This window comes from Thalassophryne amazonica, chromosome 16 (assembly GCF_902500255.1).
Source record: "Thalassophryne amazonica chromosome 16, fThaAma1.1, whole genome shotgun sequence".
Classification (NCBI taxonomy): domain Eukaryota; kingdom Metazoa; phylum Chordata; class Actinopteri; order Batrachoidiformes; family Batrachoididae; genus Thalassophryne; species Thalassophryne amazonica.
The window spans coordinates 61,938,634-61,956,543 of NC_047118.1; the positions used below are offsets into that span (position 1 = coordinate 61,938,634).

General features: G+C 38.6%; 4 non-coding genes across 4 annotated transcripts; 2 read left to right on the forward strand and 2 right to left on the reverse strand.

Annotated features, from left to right (window-relative positions):
- Positions 1-34: 34 nt before the first annotated feature.
- Positions 35-225, forward strand: LOC117528804. The gene has a single exon (XR_004565866.1). It is a non-coding gene; the product is annotated as a U2 spliceosomal RNA (small nuclear RNA).
- Positions 226-7,480: 7,255 nt separating this feature from the next.
- Positions 7,481-7,671, forward strand: LOC117528801. Its single transcript, XR_004565863.1, has one exon. It is a non-coding gene; the product is annotated as a U2 spliceosomal RNA (small nuclear RNA).
- A 7,798-nt stretch (positions 7,672-15,469) lies between these two features.
- Positions 15,470-15,612, reverse strand: LOC117528826. The gene has a single exon (XR_004565885.1). It is a non-coding gene; the product is annotated as a U4 spliceosomal RNA (small nuclear RNA).
- Positions 15,613-16,875: 1,263 nt separating this feature from the next.
- LOC117528818 lies at positions 16,876-17,016 on the reverse strand. The gene has a single exon (XR_004565878.1). It is a non-coding gene; the product is annotated as a U4 spliceosomal RNA (small nuclear RNA).
- Between the last annotated feature and the right edge of the window lie 894 nt (positions 17,017-17,910).

Sequence of the window (17,910 nt, forward strand, 5' to 3'; positions counted from 1 at the left end):
GTTGAAGTGTTGGCTGTCGAAAGTTGACCTCAGCATCGCTTCTCGGCCTTTTGGCTAAGATCAAGTGTCTTATCTGTTCTTATCAGTTTAATATCTGATACGTTCTCTATAAGAGGACCATATATTAAATTGATTTTTGCAACACGGAGATGGAGTAGGAGCTTGCTCCGTCCACTCCACGCATCGACCTGATATTGCAGTATTTCCAGGAACGGTGCATCCTTCCCAAACTTGTCTAAAATAAACGTTATTAAGAAACGCTAAGTACACTTTTAGCAACGCAAACATTTTTTTGGATAATTTAATCTTTGTGTGAACTCAATAATTTACATCTAAAACCCCACAGAACATACAGACATGTGCTTAATACTGTTAAAAATTTTCTATATATATATATATATATATATATATATATATATATATATATATATATATATATATATAGTATTTTTATTTAAAGGAAAGGCTGTAACAATCTATACAGACAGCCAGTATGCTTTCAGCACAGTGCATGTGTTTGCAAAACTGTGGGAAGAGCGTGGAATGGTGACATCATCTGGAAAACCAGTGACTCATGCCACACTCCTAACTGCACTACTGAAAGCTGTGAAATTGCCTAAACAAATTGCTATATGCAAATGTGCGGCTCACACCAAAGGCTCTGACAGTGTTTCAAAAGGAAATGATTTTGCTGACAAAACCGCAAAGGCAGCAGCAGCTTTTTCTATTTTTCTCCTACACGAAACCCCTCCGGATTTGCATTTAGGCCATACACTGCTTGCTGACATGCAACAGCAGGCAACTGAAAAAGAAAAACAAATGTGGCTAAATAAAGGAGCTACATATGCAAATGATTTGTACTTATGACCACAAAAGAAACCCATATTGCCAGAAAATATGTTTAAATGGGCAGCTATCATGAGCCATGGCGTGACGCATGTCTCATCAGGGGGTATGATATCGCAATTACAATCTATTTTTTGTCTTTATGGGTTCGATGCATATGCAAAACAGCATTGTAGAGCATGCATGACATGTGCAAAACACAATTCACAAGGCAATTTGAGACCCCAAAGAGGCAAATTTCCAACACCACAATATCCCTTTCAAGTGATTCATATGGATTATATACAGTTGAGTAAACATGAATAGAAGGAATTTTGTTTAGTCATAATTGATGCGTTCTCAAAATGGGTAGAATTGTTCCCCACAAAACATGCAGATGCACTTACAGTGGCTAAAGCATTGTGCAAAGACATCATTCCACGATTTGGAATACCAGAAACAGTCTATTCAGATAATGGAGCGCATTTTGTTAATACAATAGTGCAATACGTAGGAGAAGCGCTACAGATTAATCTCAAAAATCATTGTGCTTATCATCCACACAGTGCAGGATTAGTGGAAAGGACAAAGGGCACAATAAAAATAAGATTAAGGAAATGTATAGAAGAGACAAAACGAACCTGGATTGAATGTTTGGACCTAGTAAAATTGTATATGAGAATAACACCAACACCATCAGGGTTAACACCATTTGAGATACTTTATGGACGACCATATCGTCTACCAATTTTGACATGGATACTAAAACAGCAGATGAGGAACAAACATTAGCAAATTTTATGAAAAAGACATTAACACAGAAAGAGATAACTTAAACACATTTACTGCCGAATAATTTTGATCTTCCACAGGACGGCCTTCCAGTAGTCTAGCCAGGAGACTGGGTGTTCATCAGAGTGATTAAGAGGAAGAACTGGTCCAGTCCTCGTTGGGAAGGTCCATACCAAGTGCTGTTAACAACACCAACTGCAGTAAAGATAGCGGAGAGATCAACGTGGATACATCACTGTAAGATACAGCGTGTGTTGGCTGCCTCCACAGTGTAAGGGGAAGTCTGGCTACAAAGGGAGTCTATTTAATTAGCAATAGATTGTCTCAATGCCAGTGAAGCAGGGAGATCCTTGCACTATTAGGTGAGGTTGGTTAACAACACTGTATCCTAGCAATCATGACTGAACTACAGCAGACCCCGGAGCGGCGTGCTCAGCACCGCCGCTGCCGGACTGTTGGTAGGGCAGCCGGTTGCGTTGTGATCTTAGTGTGTTTCGTGCTCCTCGGATTCCTGGCCTGGTGGTTGACCCAAGAATTGCAGCTCACTGTGGACTGAGCCAGAGAACAACGCAAGCAACGTCAGAAGAGGTTTATTCATAATGTGAATGAGACAGATGGACACCCTCATATTTACCATACTAATATGTGGTACAGATATGTTCATTTATTGGCTATGGAATTACGTTACTAATTGTTATGTTTGTTCGCAAATACCTATATCCTCAACACACCCAGCTCTGACGGCTAAACCGTACCCTGCTAGGGTGACAGAATGTCTTATCATACGGATGCATAATCAAACTGTATTTCGGGGGCAGTTCTAACACCACTTGCCTCAGTGCAACCACTTATATGATAGGGATTTCAACAGAGGACGTACAAGCGTGCCCAAGTGCTGCTCCATTGACTAGACTGAAGGGAAACGCAAAAATATCATCACGTTAAATTGTCATCACAACGGCCATTCCCAATTTGCTTTTACGGGACAGGGAATAAAACTGTAGGTAAAATTAAGAAACGTCTGTGTACCCAAACGTATGTTTTATCAAATAATTTAAGCCTAACCAAAACATAATATGTGGATGGTACTTATCTTCATCACATTGGACGGGGATGTAATTATACAGGCTCCTGTCCATGGGGAACGGATGAATCATGTGCTTATGTTAGTAAGTTTTTGCTACCACCTGTAAATGGTACTCTGGTGTATGATGACATCTATTGGCTTTGTGGTTCCAGACTGTACATGAGTCTCCCACCAAATTGGGGTGGTGTGTGTGCACCTACCCAGGTGACTGACCATACATATGTGGTAGTGCCAAGGACCTCCACAGAGAAGAATGGCAGCACCAGACGGAGGAGATTGATATACCCAGATGTGTTACCACATGATCACATGTGGGGCTCGGATGTACCAAAGGACCAAAAATTGTGGTCTGTAGGAGATAAAATAGCACATTCATTGTTCCCCTGGATAGGAGTGGGAAAAAATTCATTAATGATTGAAACTCTGAATTATCGATTGGGTCTGTTCATGAATGTAACTGAAAAAATAGTAGCAGCTCAAAACACTGAAATAGATGCTTTACGTACCATGGTGATGCAAAATCGCATGGTTTTAGACTTGCTTACTGGTTCACAGGGAGGAGTTTGTGTTCTGCTGAACACAACATGCTGTACTTTCATCCCAGACTCCATTCATTCAGTGGATATGCAGGACGCATTGGAAGAGCTGAATAAACTTCGTGATGCAATGCATAAAGACACCCTAGCCGTGAACCGGTGGAATCCCTGGTCCTGGTTGACTTCAGGACCATGTTGGCAGTTACTATTGAAAATGGTGACACCAGTTATTATAGTCCTAATTCTGATTGGACTTTGCATGTGTTGTGTGATCCCTTATATCAAAACAATGGTTGGCAAAATGGTGTCAAATACATTTGTACAGTGTAATCTGGCCTTCCAACAAACTATGCCAAAATATCAAGCATTGAAACAGTCAGACCTTAGTGGAGAAAACTATAATGACTGTACTGAGAATTATGATGATATTGAAAAGCTCACAACTCCAGTTCAAGCTTGAACTGTTGACGTGATGAGTTAACACACTCTTAGCCTATGAAGCTTTAGCTGAAAAAGTAATAAGACAAGTGGTGTAGTCGAATAATACAGAAAAACGGTTCATTTATACCAGTCAGCCGAAGTGACGTGTGGTGGTGGTGTGGTGATAACAGAATCTTTGACAGACTGCCAAGAAATGTGTCAGGTTATTGTGCATTTATATCATTATTGTTACCAGTTAAAGCCATGCCCATGACACCTGAAGAAGTCATGACATATACAGCCTCTCTCATTCCTGAAGACTGGCAGAAAGGCATAACCAGACATAGAGTAAAAAGAGATTGGAAAGGAGTGGGAGATCCAACATATATTGATGCGATAGGAGTCCCCAGAGGAGTGCCTGACGAGTATAAACTGGCTGATCAAATAGCAGCTGGATTCGAATCCTCCATCTGTCGGTGGTGTTCAATTAATAAGAACGTAGACAGAATAAACTACATCCACTACAATGTGCAGAAATTAGGTCTATAGCAGTGTTTGCTGCGATTCTGACATTGTGTGGATGTTGTTGTATTCCGTGAATACGTGGACTTATTAATCGAATGATCACAACAGCAATAGGGCCAGGAATGCCCACTTCAGCTACATACCCTCTCCTTGGATCTGAAGCCGAGGACAATGACGAGGATGAAGATAGCCACAATGATGACTGGGAGCAAGGAGTTCATGAACTTTTCCCTGACCAAACTAAGTATGATGACCCAGACACCGATGATGATGACGATGACATAACCTCTGGGGTGTAAGCCTGTAGAACATACCATGATGAACCTCTTAGTGAAAATCTCAAGAAAGAAGTGCTAAGCTAGGTGATAACTACTACTATATGTTTAACAGGCGATAAACAGGTGGGAAATGTTAAAGATTTTATATATATATATATATATATATATATATATATATATATATATATATATATATATATGTTATCACTGCTAAACATTTGTACCTTTGTCTTCTTTCTGATGAAAATGTTATTGTGCTGCTTTGTACCTGTCTGTCTTCAAAATAACCCTGATAATGTACTTGTTATTCAACTTTGTCTTAAGTATGCTGAGGTCAGTCTGAACTGGGAGTGAAGATAGTATGCTGAGGTCAGTTTTGACTGTTGTGAATTTGTGATGCAGAACAGATGATAAGTGCAACAGAAGAGCCTGCAAGAACGGGATGTGCTGACCTTTGATGATAAGATTAAAGGAAAGAAACTGTTTCTCCACGCAGCTGCACTTATTGACGCATGTGTTTGTTTTACTTGAAGAAACTTGTCATGCGTTCCCCCCCCCCCCCCCCCCCCCCCCCCCCCCCCTTAGGACAAGTTTCACGCTGTGGGTAGGTTTTCCTAATAAAAAGAGTGAGCAGGCGCAACAGTCCTTAGTGCTTTCAGTGGTACTACGTGTACGGACTGTTTGCACTCCTCGCGAGCTAAATTTGACTTTCTGTCTCACTGGTGTTTTTTGACTCTGTTTGTCTTGTTAAAGGTTTTAAGAATGTTTGGAGGAGAAAATACCCAACATTGACTTCTAAGCACATTGGCGCCACATCGTGGCAATAAATGTGATAAACGCAGAAAGCTTTTGCAGTACTTTTATCTGCTGCTGGGTAACCAAGAGCATATCTTTGGAAAATGAAATGAAAAAGGACCTGACTATTCAAAACGAAAAAAGATTTATGAAAATATTGGTGTCTTGTTTTTTCATGCCCCCGTCATGAAAATGGGGTGCTTTTCATGACACGGTTTTATTTTAATTTATTATTATTTATTTATTATTATTTTATTTTTATTTATATAATCCTCCCCCTTGGGGCAGGAGTGGTGGTGGTCACATTGTTAGAGCAGTTGGTTTCAGAGCAGAAGGCTCCTGGTTCATGTTTCTTCACTTAATGTGGAGTTGCGTCAGGAAAGGCATCCGGCGTAAAATTTGGGACAAATCAGCAGGCAGATCTACCTTGGATTTGCTGTGGCGACCCCGAGGCAATTAAATGCCGGGTTGTTGTGCATTTGGAGGCAAAATAGTCACAGCAAGTGTTTCAAGATGTACAGATTCCCTTCAGAGCTTTGAGAAGTAAACTTATTGTTCAGTCCCATGTCCAGTAAAACTCAATTAAACCATCATCGTATAAAACGGATATTTGCAGTCACTGGACAAAAAAAGTCCCAAAGTTTTTGTATTTTTTTCCATGTATTAAATGTTGTATATAACGGATTTTGTCCAACAGAGAATGGTACCTCTTTTCCTCCCCTCCGACTCATCTTTCAGTCCTTTAGAGTTGTTTTTTCATATATATATATATATATATATATATATATATAATGTACAATACAAGAACAAGGCTCAAACAACAAACATACAAGGCTTAAATGTTACAAATGTACAAAATAAACATGAATATATAAACATATTTTTACAATTCAAATTCGTTCCATATGGTTTTGGTCTTCGGAGCTTTAGTATTCATACAAAAATTTAATGAGGTTAAGAAGATGAAAGTAAGGAGTCAAATACAACAATTTTGGTCTTTTGATGAGAGTATATATATATATATATATATATTGGGGGGCATTTTTTATAAAATATACCAAAAATTATATCTCTACAATCAACATCTATTTGTAAAGTAAGTTTTCTATTTACAAACAGGCTTTTGTGTGTATGAAAATTCCCCCCAAAAAACATGAATAATTGATTCTTCAGCATTATGACAAAATGAACAAAGAGGGTCAACATTTACGTGTAACTTTGAAATCACACTGTTTATAGGGTAACATCTATGTATCTATGATTTATGAGTTCTCTAATACATTTGCTTTGTGTTTTGATGCTCAAAAATGGTTCAGAATTACCAATAAATAATTCTATGGATTTGTCAACAGCAGGATTATGTACGTAGGTTGACATTAACATTTTAACACCTGAAGGAATTGCATCAAAACCAACAACAAATTCCTTTGGTAACACTGGGAAATTATGCACACGTAGGAATTCATCTTAAGAGTAAGTAAGGCCATCTTTGTTAAATAATTGATGTACATATATAATCCCATAGTTGAACCATTTTTGCAAGTAAACTGATTTGTGCTTCAAGCATATATCTTAGTTATTCCATATGCAGGAGTTGTGAGGTGAAAAATTGTGCTTATGAACAAGGGACCAAGATAACAACTATGTCAAATGTATTTTATACTGTGTAGCAAGTTTCATAAATAATTGCAGAAAAACGTGATTAGGACGAAAAAGTTAATCGAGAAAATAATTGAGATTGAGAAAAAATGTCATTTTGCATCTGGCAGCTGTAGTTTGCGCTGCTGTCCACTAGAGAGTGATCGAGGTCCAATCATAAACATTGATAAACAGTTTAAGTCACACTTTATTCAAGAATTTTAGATTATCGACAGCTTTGTTGTGTGCTAAATTCAAATATTTTACAATACGTCAACAGTAATATATATGTATGATGTATTTTTTGTTTTCATTCTGAGGGGGTTGAAAACTGAAAAGTCATTTTTTTTTTTATTGGACCAGACCGTATCAAGTGATCGATAAATGAAAGACGGCATGATTTAGATTGCTCCATTTTCTTTAAACAAATGAATTGGAAAATTTTAGTGAATTCATATTCAACTGTTTGTTATATGTTGTATATTTGTGATGTGAAACGATATTATTACAGTAAATCAGATGTGACACCATAAGTGAAAGTTACTGTACGGTTGAAGTGTTGGCTGTCGAAAGTTGACCTCAGCATCGCTTCTCGGCCTTTTGGCTAAGATCAAGTGTAGTATCTGTTCTTATCAGTTTAATATCTGATACGTTCTCCATAGGAGAACCATATATTAAATTGATTTTTGAAACACTGAGACGGAGTAGGAGCTTGCTCCGTCCACTCCACGCATCGACCTGGTATTGCAGTATTTCCAGGAACGGTGCATCCTTCCCAAACTTGTCTAAAATAAATATTAAGAAAGATTAAGTACACTTTCAGCAACGCGAAAAAGTCTTTGGATAACTTAATCTTTGTGTGAACTCAGAATACATTTACATCTAAACACCCACAGAACATACAGACATGCGCTTAATACTTCTAAGCACATTGGCTCCACATTGTGGCAATAAATGTTATAAATGCAGAAAGCTTTTGCAGTACTTTTATCTGCTGCTGGGTAACCACTGAGTGCTTGAACAATAATTTCATCACTTTTTAAAAACTTTGCTTCCACCCTGTCAAACTCTGTTCCATCCTGTTAGGTCATTTTTAAAGAATAATTTGACAGCATCATTAAATGTTTAGTATTTTTTGTGTTAATAAATGAGGAATATTAACAGCATAAATGTTTTTTGTGCAAAATTTCGGTATTCTATTTCGTCCTGTGAAATGAGTCCACAAGAAATACCACTTTTTAAAAATTGACACAATATTCATCAGAAATTTTTTTCAAGAATTTAAAAATACTATGATGGCATAAGGGACATATACTATCAAATACAATCATATATGTTTAACACTTACTTTACTAACATTTTATAATAACCATGTGTATGTCCCAAACAGGGTAGAATATCTTCATGACCAGTGTCTGTGCAATCTGCCCATAATTATTATTTTTTTGAGTCTCTGAACTCCCCACCACTGCCCCCTAGCACCATTCTCCACCATTTGGGCAGCATGATGGCTTAGTGGTTAGCACTGTTACCTCACAGTAAGAAGGTCATAGGTTTGATTCCCACCTGAATAGAGTATGTATGTTCTCCCTGTGTTTGCTTGGGTTCCCTCCGGGTTCTCTGGCTTTCTCCCACATTTAAAGACATGCAGGTTAGGTGAATTGGAAACTTTATAATTTTCCAGGTCTCCCTTGCAAAAGAGGTCTTGATCTCAGTGGGACTAACCTGGTTAAGTTAAAATCAATAACACTGTGCCCATTCAAGTTTGTGGGATCCGCCATCTCCCAGGACCTGAACTGGACAGCAAACACACTCACATCAAGAAGGCCCAGCAGAGGATGTTCAGTCTACTATCCAGTGTGTTCTGTGCACGTCCATCATCATCTGGTTTTGTTCAGCAACCAAACAGAACAGAAACAGTCTGTAACAGCAGGTCTGCAGAGAGGATCACTGGTGCTAAACTGACCTCCATCCAGAACTTGCGCAACTGTAGAGTGAAGAAATGGGTGGGAAGAATCACTGTTGGACAAATAAAAGAAGAAGAAAACATGTGATTAGGCTGGTTAAAGAGCATATCTTTGGAAAATGAAATGAAAAATGAGCTGACTATTCAAAACAATATGATTTAGAGAGAATGGTACCTCTTTTCCTCTCCTCCGACTCATCTTTCAGTCCTTTAGAGTTGTTTAAAAAAAAATAATTGAAAATGTACAATACAAGAACAAGGCTCAAGCAACAAACATACAAGACTTAAATGTTACAAATGTACAAAATAAACATGAATATATAAACATATTTGTACAATTCAAATTTGTTCCATATGGTTTTGGTCTTCGGAGCTTTAGTATTCATACAAAAATTTAATGAAGTCAAGTAAGATGAAAGTAAGGAGTCAAATACAACAATTTTGGGCTTTTGAAGAGAGTATTTACAGCTATGAATATAAAATCTGGCCATCATTAAGAGCAGATTCAATTTTTTTTTTGGGGGGGGGGGGGGGGGGCATTTTTTAGAAAATATACTAAAAAATATATCTCTTCAATCAACATCTATTTCTAAAGTAAGTTTTTTGCATAAGCCAGAACAGGAGTTGTCGTTACAGCAGTTTTTGCATTTAGCAGCTGATAATCTACACACATGCGCAATGAGAGGGAGGAATCCGTCTATAGGGCTGACGTACAGGAGTTTCATCTACGAGTGGAATCTCGTGAGTTATCAATTTGGTACAACCCACATCAAAGTCACTTTTTGCAAAAACGCCACTGTACTTCATTAACAGAGCCAGTGCTTGTTGTTTTTCTTCCTCCTCAAGATTTTCAAATTCTGGAAAATTCAACTCATTTACCATGGGAGTTGCCTCCTGATTCATGGTAAAAAATTACACCAGTATGTGAATTTACAGACACTTGAATCGGTGAATGTTGTCCTACAACATCGACTATTTGCACTGTAGCAATTACCCGACGTGGAGTCAACCAAACATCAGATGTACCTGCGTCGAATTCCCACACACACACACACACACACACACACACGTTTCGCTTCTCAAGGCATCTGTTGTTCAGCCAACGCAAAGCGTCAAATTAAATGCAACCCTGCCATAAAACAAAACAAAACAAAAAAAGATTTACTTCTGTGCTAATAATTTAGACCATAAAACAATAAAAAAAAACTCACCAAAAAATTCATTGCATCAGCATGAAACATGGACCCAAGTAATGCCCTGGCCTCCAGCGGAAAAGCTTGCACTTGCCACCCCACTTTTGCTTCTTATAGTAGTCCGTGGGGCAACAGTGACACCCCACGGTTCCATCCGCAACATCCCTCCCCAACAAGAGGCATCGTCGACCCGACAATGTACCACAGAGAACCTATCAAATACCTACAACTTTACTCTAATAGTTGATGTGCCTGCACCGATTGCGGCACCCTATATGGATTTGAGTGCTGTTCCTCAGTTTTCCTAGTTGACCGCCGAGGCTCAGAAACTAAGGGGCGTCGGATTCCTTCGTGAGATCTTGGCCTGGATGAAACCTGACCTCAGACAATGCATCGTTCACACAATCATTGTTCGACTCTATATTAGGTAAATCACCCATCTCATCCACAATCAAGTCAGTCGACACATCTTATTAAATCAAATCAAATCAATTTTATTTACATAGTGCGAAATCACAACAAACAGCTGCCCCAAGGCGCTTTATATTGTAAGGCAAGGCCATACAATAATTACGGAAAAACCCCAATGGTCAAAATGACCCCCTGTGAGCAAGCACTTGGCGACAGTGGGAAGGAAAAACTCCCTTTTAACAGGAAGAAACCTCCAGCAGAACCAGGCTCAGGGAGGGGCAGTCTTCTGCTGGGACTGGTTGGGGCTGAGGGAGAGAACCAGGAAAAAGACATGCTGTGGAAGAGAGCAGAGATCAATCACTAATGATTAAATGCAGAGTGGTGCATACAGAGCAAAATTAGAAAGAAACACTCAGTGCATCATGGGAACCCCCCAGCAGTCTAAGTCTATAGCAGCATAACTAAGGGATGGTTCAGGGTCACCTGATCCAGGCCTAACTATAAGCTTTAGCAAAAAGGAAAGTTTTAAGCCTAATCTTAAAAGTAGAGAGGGTGTCTGTCTCCCTGATCTGAATTGGGAGCTGGTTCCAGAGGAGAGGAGCCTGAAAGCTGAAGGCTCTGCCTCCCATTCTACTCTTACAAACCCTAGGAACTACAAGTAAGCCTGCAGTCTGAGAGAGAAGCGCTCTATTGGGGTGATATGATACTATGAGGTCCCTAAGATAAGATGGGACCTGATTATTCAAAACCTTATAAGTAAGAAGAAGAATTTTAAATTATATTCTAGAATTAACAGGAAGCCAATGAAGAGAGGCCAATATGGGTGAGATATGCTCTCTCCTTCTAGTCCCTGTCAGTACTCGAGCTGCAGCATTTTGAATTAACTGAAGGCTTTTCAGGGAACTTTTAGGACAACCTTGTTGTGTGGGCCGCTGAAGAGGAGGTACTGCTGGCCCACCACCACCAGAGGGCACCCTGCCTGGAGTGCGGGCTCCAGGCACCAGAGGGCGCTGCCACCTCACAGGAGCAGCCGGGGTGACAGCTGTCACCTGCGACAGCTGTTACCAATCATCTGATCCGCAGCGGTATATCTGCAAGACGTCATCTCCACTTCTTTGCCGAGATATCGCTCTACCGAGGAGGTAACGTATCCAGCCAATTATATTGTCTTTTGACCATAAATACTTTTTTGCCTTCACGCAGAGAGTGAGTAGAACAGCAGGAGACTGTATTGGACCCCTTTTGGATAAGTACTCACATTCCTGCACTAACAGTGTTTTCCTGACGAGAGGTGGAGGTGGTTTTTCCACCATACGTGTTGCTGGGTGCAGGCGCACCCACATCTGACTGTTTCTGTTCCTCGCCAGCAGTACCAGATCCGACAAGCGGAGGCAGTGGCCACCTGGGAGTTCGGGACTTGGCGGCTCCAGTATTCCCGGGGTTCGGTGGCGGAGGAAATCGTGTGGTTCCGGTTCTGCTTGGGACAGACGTCTCCTATCTTCGAGCCTGCCCACATGACACCTTTGTGATTCGACTTTATTGTCTATTGTTGTAATCGGTTGTGTTTGTTGTGCTTATTTCACAACAGTAAAAGTGCTATTTGACTTCCTCCATTGTCCGTTCATTTGCGCCCCCTGTTGTGGGTCTGTGTTCCTACACTTTCCCAACAAACCTGATAATAATGAATTACAATAGTCCAGCCTAGAGGAAATAAATGCATGAATTAGTTTTTCAGCATCACTCTGAGACAAGACCTTTCTAATTTTAGAGATATTGCGCAAATGCAAAAAAGCAGTCCTACATATTTGTTTAATATGCGCATTGAATGACATATCCTGATCAAAAATGACTCCAAGATTTCTCACAGTATTACTAGAGGTCAGGGTAATGCCATCCAGAGTAAGGATCTGGTTAGACACCATGTTTCTAAGTTTTGTGGGGCCAAGTACAATAACTTCAGTTTTATCTGAGTTTAAAAGCAGGAAATTAGAGGTCATCCATGTCTTTATGTCTGTAAGACAATCCTGCAGTTTAGCTAATTGGTGTGTGTCCTCTGGCTTCATGGATAGATAAAGCTGGGTATCATCTGCGTAACAATGAAAATTTAAGCAATGCTGTCTAATAATACTGCCTAAGGGAAGCATGTATAAAGTGAATAAAATTGGTCCTAGCACAGAACCTTGTGGAACTCCATAATTAACCTTAGTCTGTGAAGAAGATTCCCCATTTACATGAACAAATTGTAATCTATTAGATAAATATGATTCAAACCACCACAGCGCAGTGCCTTTAATACCTATGGCATGCTCTAATCTCTGTAATAAAATTTTATGGTCAACAGTATCAAAAGCAGCACTGAGGTCTAACAGAACAAGCACAGAGATGAGTACACTGTCTGAGGCCATAAGAAGATCATTTGTAACCTTCACTAATGCTGTTTCTGTACTATGATGGATTCTAAAACCTGACTGAAACTCTTCAAATAGACCATTCCTCTGCAGATGATCAGTTAGCTGTTTTACAACTACCCTTTCAAGAATTTTTGAGAGAAAACGAAGGTTGGAGATTGGCCTATAATTAGCTAAGATAGCTGGGTCAAGTGATGGCTTTTTAAGTAATGGTTTAATTACTGCCACCTTAAAAGCCTGTGGTACATAGCCAACTAATAAAGATAGATTGATCATATTTAAGATCGAAGCATTAATTCATGGTAGGGCTTCCTTGAGCAGCCTGGTAGGAATGGGGTCTAATAGACATGTTGATGGTTTGGAGGAAGTAACTAATGAAAATAACTCAGACAGAACAATCGGAGAGAAAGAGTCTAACCAAATACCAGCATTACTGAAAGCAGCCAAAGATAACGATATGTCTTTGGGATGGTTATGAGTAATTTTTTCTCTAATAGTTAGAATTTTATTAGCAAAGAAAGTCATGAAGTCATTACTAGTTAAAGTTAAAGGAATACTCGGCTCAATAGAGCTCTGACTCTTTGTCAGCCTGGCTACAGTGCTGAAAAGAAACCTGGGGTTGTTCTTATTTTCTTCAATTAGTGATGAGTAGTAAGATGTCCTAGCTTTACGGAGGGCTTTTTTATAGAGCAACAGACTCTTTTTCCAGGCTAAGTGAAGATCTTCTAAATTAGTGAGACGCCATTTCCTCTCCAACTTACGGGTTATCTGCTTTAAGCTGCGAGTTTGTGAGTTATACCATGGAGTCAGGCACTTCTGATTTAAGGCTCTCTTTTTCAGAGGAGCTACAGCATCCAAAGTTGTCTTCAATGAGGATGTAAAACTATTGACGAGATACTCTATCTCACTCACAGAGTTTAGGTACCTACTCTGCACTGTGTTGGTATATGGCATTAGAGAACATAAAGAAGGAATCATATGCTTAAACCTAGTTACAGCACTTTCTGAAAGACTTCTAGTGTAATGAAACTTATTCCCCACTGCTGGGTAGTCCATCAGAGTAAATGTAAATGTTATTAAGAAATGATCAGACAGAAGGGAGTTTTCAGGGAATACTGTTAAGTCTTCAATTTCCATACCATAAGTCAGAACAAGATCTAAGATATGATTAAAGTGGTGGGTGGACTCATTTACATTTTGAGCAAAGCCAATTGAGTCTAATAATAGATTAAATGCAGTGTTGAGGCTGTCATTCTCAGCATCTGTGTGGATGTTAAAATCGCCCACTATAATTATCTTATCTGAGCTAAGCACTAAGTCAGACAAAAGGTCTGAAAATTCACAGAGAAACTCACAGTAACGACCAGGTGGATGATAGATAATAACAAATAAAACTGGTTTTTGGGACTTCCAATTTGGATGGACAAGACTAAGAGTCAAGCTTTCAAATGAATTAAAGCTCTGTCTGGGTTTTGGATTAATTAATAAGGTGGAATGGAAGATTGCTGCTAATCCTCCGCCTCGGCCCGTGCTACGAGCATTCTGGCAGTTAGTGTGACTCGGGGGTGTTGACTCATTTAAACTAACATATTCATCCTGCTGTAACCAGGTTTCTGTAAGGCAGAATAAATCAAAATGTTGATCAATTATTATATCATTTACTAACAGGGACTTAGAAGAGAGAGACCTAATGTTTAATAGACCACATTTAACTGTTTTAGTCTGTGGTGCAGTTGAAGGTGCTATATTATTTTTTCTTTTTGAATTTTTATGCTTAAATAGATTTTTGCTGGTTATTGGTGGTCTGGGAGCAGGCACCGTCTCTACGGGGATGGGGTAATGAGGGGATGGCAGGGGGAGAGAAGCTGCAGAGAGGTGTGTAAGACTACAACTCTGCTTCCTGGTCCCAACCCTGGATAGTCACGGTTTGGAGGATTTAAGAAAATTGGCCAGATTTCTAGAAATGAGAGCTGCTCCATCCAAAGTGGGATGGATGCCGTCTCTCCTAACAAGACCAGGTTTTCCCCAGAAGCTTTGCCAATTATCTATGAAGCCCACCTCATTTTTTGGACACCACTCAGACAGCCAGCAATTCAGGGAGAACATGCGGCTAAACATGATTAGAAAGTTGCAACTTGTCAAAATAAACGGAGATTTGTCTTCATCGCGTTTGCTGGAAAACCCCTCAGATCTCTGAAGCTTCTGTACAACAATCATTTCCACTTAAATTCAGCATTATTTATTAATAAATTCCAGAAAGTCCTAAAAATGACCTGAGATTAATGGAACTCAGTGAGTCTGAGTCCGACACTCTTCACCCAAACCGATCAAATGGAATAATGTGATTATTATTATTAACCATCAGATGACAAAGTAAAACCTCTTAAATCACATTTAAACTGTTACACCACCACGTCCCAAAAGAAGACAACGGTATCTCCTTAACACTCCTCTGTCAGAGTTTAACCTACTGGGCTTAAAACAAATGGTGTAAATTATTGATAAACAAAAACAATTCAGTTAAGCATCCAGAAAGAACAAAACTAGCAAGTTTATTTATTAACTGGAACAGCTTTGTTTTTCACAAATTCTCAATCTCCTGAGAAACTGCAAAAAAATTTGCCGTTGCTGATTATATTTCAAGTCATCAAGGCGGGTTATTGGGTAAAGTTTTCAACTAGCAATAATCGCGCCTCGATTAAACCTCATAGACTACGATACTGCCACTGCACAAAGATGACGTCACAAACGAGAAGAGAGGAATGTGACTCCTCTCTGTACACTCCTCTGTCAGGGTTTCAGCTACTGGGCTCAAAACAATAAATCTGAAGGACACATTCAGCTGCATACAGCCGAAATAGATTTAAAAACAGAAGAACATTTTAGTAACTTAAGACACATTTGTTCTCTTTTTCCAACTTTTATTCAAACAAACTTTCTCGTTTCCATTCTTGGTTCCATGTTGATGTAAATATTTTGATGACACTGTTGATCTTTGAAAATAAATACTTGTCTGTGTTTAAAGTATTACATGACAAAACCTTCGACTTTCCCTCATGTTCATTTTTATCTCTTCGGTTTTTTAATTTAATTTGATGTGCTGTTGTCACCCTGAATAAAGTGGAAATAGAAATCAAACACTAAACAACAACAAAAGACACGTCACATGTGGTCAGAGGAGACTAATATGAACATTGTTATGAATCTCACACGAAGGTAAAAGTGACCAGTGTTCAACTTTCATTTAATTCAGGCCAGATTTGGGTGTTTTGGCTTAAAAAGTAGCAATTTTTTTGAGACACCAGTCAAATTCAAATCACTTTAACAATTCATTTCAATAATGAAAGAAAAAAAAAAACATAATTCAGCAGAGAATTGTCAGACAGTCAAATACAGCAGATATGAGTTCAAAAGAACACAACATGCTTGGAATGCTCAATTCCTTTATACAAGTCGCTTCAATGACAGTCAAAAATCACAATGCAGTTTAGAACTTGACCACTTTATCTAATTTCAAGATAATAAAAATGACAGGTTAAATCATGAATTTGTTATTCTGTGGTTACCATGTGAGAAAAGCAGCAAATGAATCAGAACAAGTCCTCATTAGTAAAGTCCACAGTCGAAGTTGACAGTGAAGCACTATGGGAAGTGAAGGCCAGAAAAGTCCTTGGACAGTCACCTGAAACACAGACAGCTGAAATTCTTCACTGTCTCTTGTCAGTCAACATATTCTAAAATCAAAGTAATACTTCATACTGCCTGTGGACATTATGTTGTTTTATTTTTTTGTGAAAAGTCAAGGAGGTAATGTTACACATTTGGTTTACAGCTGCTATAGTGTCAAAGGAAGGAGAAAAAACTTTGAAATTTGTTAACTGAAGAAAAACCAAATAGCCATCCAAACATCACTGACTAAAAATGAATCAGTTCTTTTATTAATATAAACTGGAATTTTTTTTTTTTTTAATAGAAGCAACTTATTTTTAACACATTCTCAGTCTTATGAGAGACTGTCAAAAATTGCCATTGCTGACTGTATTTCAAGTCATCAAGGCGGGTTATTGGGTAAAGTTTTCAACTAGCAATAATCGCGCCTCAGTTAAACCTCATAGGCTACGATACTGCCACTGCACAAAGATGACGTCATAAACGAGACGAGAGGAAGGTGACTCCTCTCTGTACACTCCTCTGTCAGGGTTTCAGCTACTGGGCTCAAAACAATAAATCTGAAGGACACATTCAGCTGCATACAGCCGAAATAGATTTAAAAACAGAAGAGTCCTATTGTATCGAGAACATTTTATTCACTTAAGACACATTTGTTAATATTTTCACCATTTATTCGAACTCTTCCGAAGTTTTTCTCAGTTTTTTTTTTTTTTTTTATTAGATAAACATATTTTTACAATTCAAATTCGTTCCATATTGATTTGGTCTTTGGAGATTCAGTATTCATATTTAATGAGGTTAAGTAAGATAGTAAGGTGTCAAATACAACAATTTGGGGCTTTTTATGAGAGTATTTACAGCTATGAATATAAAATGTGACATTTTTTTTTTTTTTTTTTGGTAATTGCCAAAGAGAGTTCCACTCAATATCAGAAAATAAACTGTCCCAAACAAATACAGAGGTTGGTTTGCTGACTGAGTCCCGATTTATGAGTTCTCTAATACATTTGCTTTGTGTTTTGACGCTCACAAATGGTTCAGAATTACCAATAAATAATTCTATGGATTGGTCAACAGCAGGATTATGTACGTAGGTTGACATTAACATTTTAACACCTGAAGGAATTGCATCAAAACCAACAACAAATTCCTTTGGTAACACTGGGAAATTATGCACACGTAAGAATTCATCTCAAGCGTAAGTAAGGCCATCTGTGTTAAATAATTGATGTACATATATAATCCCATAGTTGAACCATTTTTGCAAGTAAATTGATTTGTGCTTCAAGCATATATCTTAGTTATTCCATTTATAGTAGTTTTGAGGTGAAAAATTGTGCTGAACAAGGGACCAGGATAACAAC